The sequence below is a fragment of the Protopterus annectens genome, chromosome 8.part0, assembly GCF_019279795.1.
Source record: "Protopterus annectens isolate FY-2018-M chromosome 8.part0, PAN1.0, whole genome shotgun sequence".
NCBI classification, from domain to species: Eukaryota; Metazoa; Chordata; order Ceratodontiformes; family Protopteridae; genus Protopterus; species Protopterus annectens.
The window spans coordinates 1,317,085,347-1,317,090,346 of record NC_056741.1 but is presented as its reverse complement, the minus strand read 5'-3'; the positions used below and the strand labels follow the sequence as shown (position 1 = coordinate 1,317,090,346).

At 41.1% G+C, this 5,000-nt stretch overlaps 1 protein-coding gene across 2 annotated transcripts in view; it reads left to right on the top strand.

Annotated features, from left to right (window-relative positions):
• LOC122809380 (basal cell adhesion molecule-like) overlaps positions 1–5,000 on the top strand; it is a 388,726-nt gene that overhangs the window by 222,298 nt on the left and 161,428 nt on the right. The gene's annotated exons all lie outside the window — the stretch shown is intronic.

The window sequence follows — 5,000 nt, the reverse complement described above, 5'->3', positions numbered from 1 at the left end:
AAGTATGGGCTTATGTTTGGTGTATCTGTCATTAAAGATTTCAACCTCAGACTGGCATGTGGCGAACAACCTATGTTTTCTTACAAAAAAACAATAACTTTACAATCAAACTTCGAAAACAGAGATAAACCTTTCATCATCCAAAACAACAATGCTCTGACCAACCAGAACGGCATGTCCAATTGTGGACATTGCGTTGTCTGTCCACACATTTACACAGGAGACAGTTTTACCTTTCAACACTGCAACTTTAAAGTCTCCTTCAAGACTAATTTCCACTGCCATTCTGAATGGGTTGTGTACGCAGCTATTTGCTCCAGCTGCAACTCTTTCTATATCGGCAAAACAACCAGAAAACTCTCCGATCGAACTAAGGAGCACCTAGCTGCCATCAGAAACCAAGACCACAGCAATGCCTTAGGTAGACACAGCCACAATTGCCATCAGTTCAATGGGTTCAAATTCTTTGTCCTGGACCAAATTGATGTTTTCTTCGGAGACTGCAATTCTCTGCTGGAAGTAAGAGAATTAAAGTGGCAACTCCTTTTAGGGGCTGACTCATACCCTGGACTTAATGACAATATCAATATCAAATGCGCCCTACGCTGGTGCTCCTGACGTTCTGTCGTTTTACCAGTAAAGAACTTATACTTACAATATGCAATATATAATAAATGCCTGCTTATATGATACAGAACTGTATAATAATTTTGCAATCACCTTGTTGCGGCGTCTTGTCCTATCATGTTTTAGTTTTCTTTTAAGACATTCTTGTACTTACCCATACAGACGTCCATATTCTTGTAAAACTGAATTCACCTGGCTATTTCATGTTTAATAGTGTGCAGCCTCATGTTACATGATTTATTTTACTGTTTTGCTATAGTTGCTTGCCTTTTGAGATTACAATACTTTTTTATAAGAGTTGTAATAACCAGTTGAAATACGATCACATACATGAGCTACTTTAACTTCCCTGCGGACACCCACCACATTGGTTAACTACACAGGACTTCAACCCATCATCTATTTGTGTGTAATTCTACTTCACTTGCATTTGGATACAGCATGTTACCTGTTAACCTATGATAAAAACTTCTTTAGTCTAAACTGTAATGAAACATGTTTCCACTCATTGGTAGCATTGTCTTGTACCTCCTACTTGTTGGACATCACTTGTGTTTAACCTTAACCATTGGTTAATTGTAATTTTATGACTTTGTTAAGCTATAAATAGCTGTTCCTTTCCAGATCCTGTATTTTTACTTTTTTCTGAAGAAGTCCCACGAAACAATAAAAGGGATGAAAGCGCTAAATATCTGTTTCTCTTAATTTTGTTTTTGCCTCTAGTGTTCAGTACAGTAGTTTGTGTTTTTTATAAGTTATTTTCTACATTGTAGTTTCTCCGGTCGTATTTACATAAGTTTTTTTCCGTGCGAGCACTATGGAGACAGAATCAAGAGAGGAACCAGGCTCCAGTAGCCAACAATCTCAGGATCAGGATCTGGAATTTACGTTACACACGCCACCGGCCGAACTGGCCATCTTCATGCGATCACTCAATGAAGCTGCCAACCGAGCACAAACAGTGCTAGATCGCTACAGCCAAGTCCTAGGCAGCCAAAGATCCCCACCGAATGAAACACCGAATCAAGCCACGGCCGCACCTAATAACCCGACAAGTTCTACACCTCTAAGGCAACTAACGACAAATATCCCGACACCTGCTAGTCCAAGAAGTCCCATTCCAGCTTCGCAACCAACATCACTAACCTCACAGGTTAGCAACATGTCCATCTTACAATTTGTCAATACCGACAGCTGGCAAAATCCCTTCCTCAACGATCCGAACCCACAACCACTGAACCTACAAAACGGACCTTTTCCAGGTACAAATAATGATTCGGACTGTAAAGCATTAATCTTTCAACTAGAACGGACCTTACAAGTATACAAAAATGTTGAATATGATATTCATTTTTTGAATTCCTGTTTACATCACAACATCGTGCCACAAGGTTTACGAATTACTAGATTCCCGAATGGGACCACCAAAGACTCACCAATGTACACGGAACTCACGAAAATGTTTAACGACACTGGATTAAATACCTTAAGAATCCTAAATAAGCATAATGACAATAAACTTTTAACTCTAAAAGCTGAAGTTGAGCAACTACACCTTAAAGTGTTGCAACACCAAGACTTCGACTATTTTCGCCATCTCTACGATGGGATTTCACCAAGGATCACCCGCCATACAGCCACCCTCATCCACAGAAAAAGAAATAAATTGCAGCGGGACCTTCTGCAATACCAAAGTGGCACAGCATACCTGCCCTATTCTGAAAGAAGATTTACCAATAGATTTCGCAGAAATCATTTTCATTTTCCTGCAGCTACTAATACCTCCAACAACACCACTCCACCCCAACCCCCTATCACTAATAATAATATGCCAGAACCGGCCAGACAACAACAAGCTGGCCCACCACCTTTGATGTCTTTACATCCGCAGCCTGTCCCAACCCTTTTGATGACAGCTCAAACACAAAACAGCAATTCACACCTTGCTCCACCTAGCCCTAGGCAAGGTAACAGCTTCAATTTAAACAATGCTGAAGGACAAAATGTTTTTTTATCCCCAGCCCACTGGAATCAAGGCAACGACATACGGACACCAGCACGGAACAACAGGGGGAGGGGGAGAGGCAATTGGAGGTATCAGAACTTGGGCAGACCTATGCTAACCAGGAATGCCAGCAGGAATTATTGACTTTAGCTTTCACTGAAAGACTGACCACAGTATCTTGCCCAGTATTTAACTTGTCTAACAAAATATTCTCGGACTCCCACATTCAACTCCTAAGCAAGGGATTCACGTTTATTCCAGCCCAACGTGCAAATCTATCAGACCTACTATTGGATTTACGTTTATTCCTGAGGAAACTTAACCTAAAGGTTTTACATGCCACTACAGATTCCGAAGAGGACAGCGATGACCCTGAGGAACCCACAGAGACATCAGCCTTTGAAGTACTACTTCATAAAAAATCTCTATACAACCCAGTGTTACATAACACACTCCAAACTTTTCTTAAGGTCTGTGAGTCTGATCTAAGAGCAGTGGTACGAAACCCTTGCCTGTCTAAATGGTTCAATTTGACCCACGAAGAACGCACTGCGTTAAATGATCTCAAATCTGATTATAGCCTTCGCATCATGAAGGCAGACAAAGGAACTGGCATAGTTCTGATGGATCAGGCACTATATGTAGAAAAAATAGAAGCATCTCTTATAGATGAAGAATTTTATAAAGCCACGGAGATAAAAGTTGTCAATAGACACTTCACAGCCATCGACCGCAAACTCAAGAGCCTCGAAAGAAACTTTAACATCTCCCTTGAAGACTACATGTTCCTAGTAGTCCCACACCCCAGCCTTGGTAAACTGTTTGGCATACCCAAAATTCACAAAAATGAAGTGGACCCCCCCTTCAGACACATCATTTCTAACAAGCGTACCAAAACGGAAAAGATCTCTGAATTCCTAGATGCCATACTTAACCCTATTGTCCAAGCCTCTAAGTTTTACTTGAAAGATTCTTGGGAATTCCTGAACTTACTATTCCATACGGATATTAATTACTCTAACTGCATTTTTGTGACTCTGGATGTTGTGTCCCTGTACACCAATATCCCCCATCAAGAAGGCTTGGAATATTTGAGAATATATTTAGAGAAATACGCCAAACTTCCCAACAACAAAATAAATACAATTTGTGAACTAACCAGCATAGTCCTGCTAAATAATTTTTTCCATTTTAATGGTAAAGTTTTTCAACAGATTCGCGGCGTTGCTATGGGGTCCAAAGTAGCGCCTGCCTACGCGAACCTGGTACTAAGCACATGGGAACAAGAAAAGTTAATTATGATCCCAGCCTTCCAGTCAGTACGTCTGTACAGACGTTACATAGACGATTTGTTCTTTGTATGGGAAGGTACTGCCACTGAACTTGACAACTTCATTTTGGAAATCTCTGCCAGTATGCCTTTCCTTAAATTCACAGTCTCAGGCCGTGGGTCTGTAATATCATTCCTGGACACAGTCATCACCCTTGATCCAGCCACAGGCACTCTGTCTTCCAATGTACATAGAAAAAAGACTTACAGAAACAACTACCTGGACTTTGGAAGTCAGCATCCGTTTTTTGTTAAAAAGAACGTAGTCCGAGGCCAACTCATTCGACTCTCACGCCTCGTCAGTAAAGACAGTGACTACCTAACAGAAGCCAACTTCCTTAAACAGTTGTTTTTAGCGAAGAACTACCCCACAGAGCTGCTCGATGCCTTACTGTCTGAAATCTTTAATGACCGATACACCAAACATAAGCCCATACTTACATTTGGTTTTATTAGTAACACCCCTAATACTAACGCAGAAGGTACAGAAAGATGCTGCAGCTTCCGATGTGCAGAGATTTACCTGCCATCCGCAGCACTCTAATTAAAAACTGGCCTGTCATCGCCACAAATGACAACCTCAGACTGGCATGTGGCGAACAACCTATGTTTTCTTACAAAAAAACAATAACTTTACAATCAAACTTCGAAAACAGAGATAAACCTTTCATCATCCAAAACAACAATGCTCTGACCAACCAGAACGGCATGTCCAATTGTGGACATTGCGTTGTCTGTCCACACATTTACACAGGAGACAGTTTTACCTTTCAACACTGCAACTTTAAAGTCTCCTTCAAGACTAATTTCCACTGCCATTCTGAATGGGTTGTGTACGCAGCTATTTGCTCCAGCTGCAACTCTTTCTATATCGGCAAAACAACCAGAAAACTCTCCGATCGAACTAAGGAGCACCTAGCTGCCATCAGAAACCAAGACCACAGCAATGCCTTAGGTAGACACAGCCACAATTGCCATCAGTTCAATGGGTTCAAATTCTTTGTCCTGGACCAAATTGATGTTTTCTTCGGAGACTGC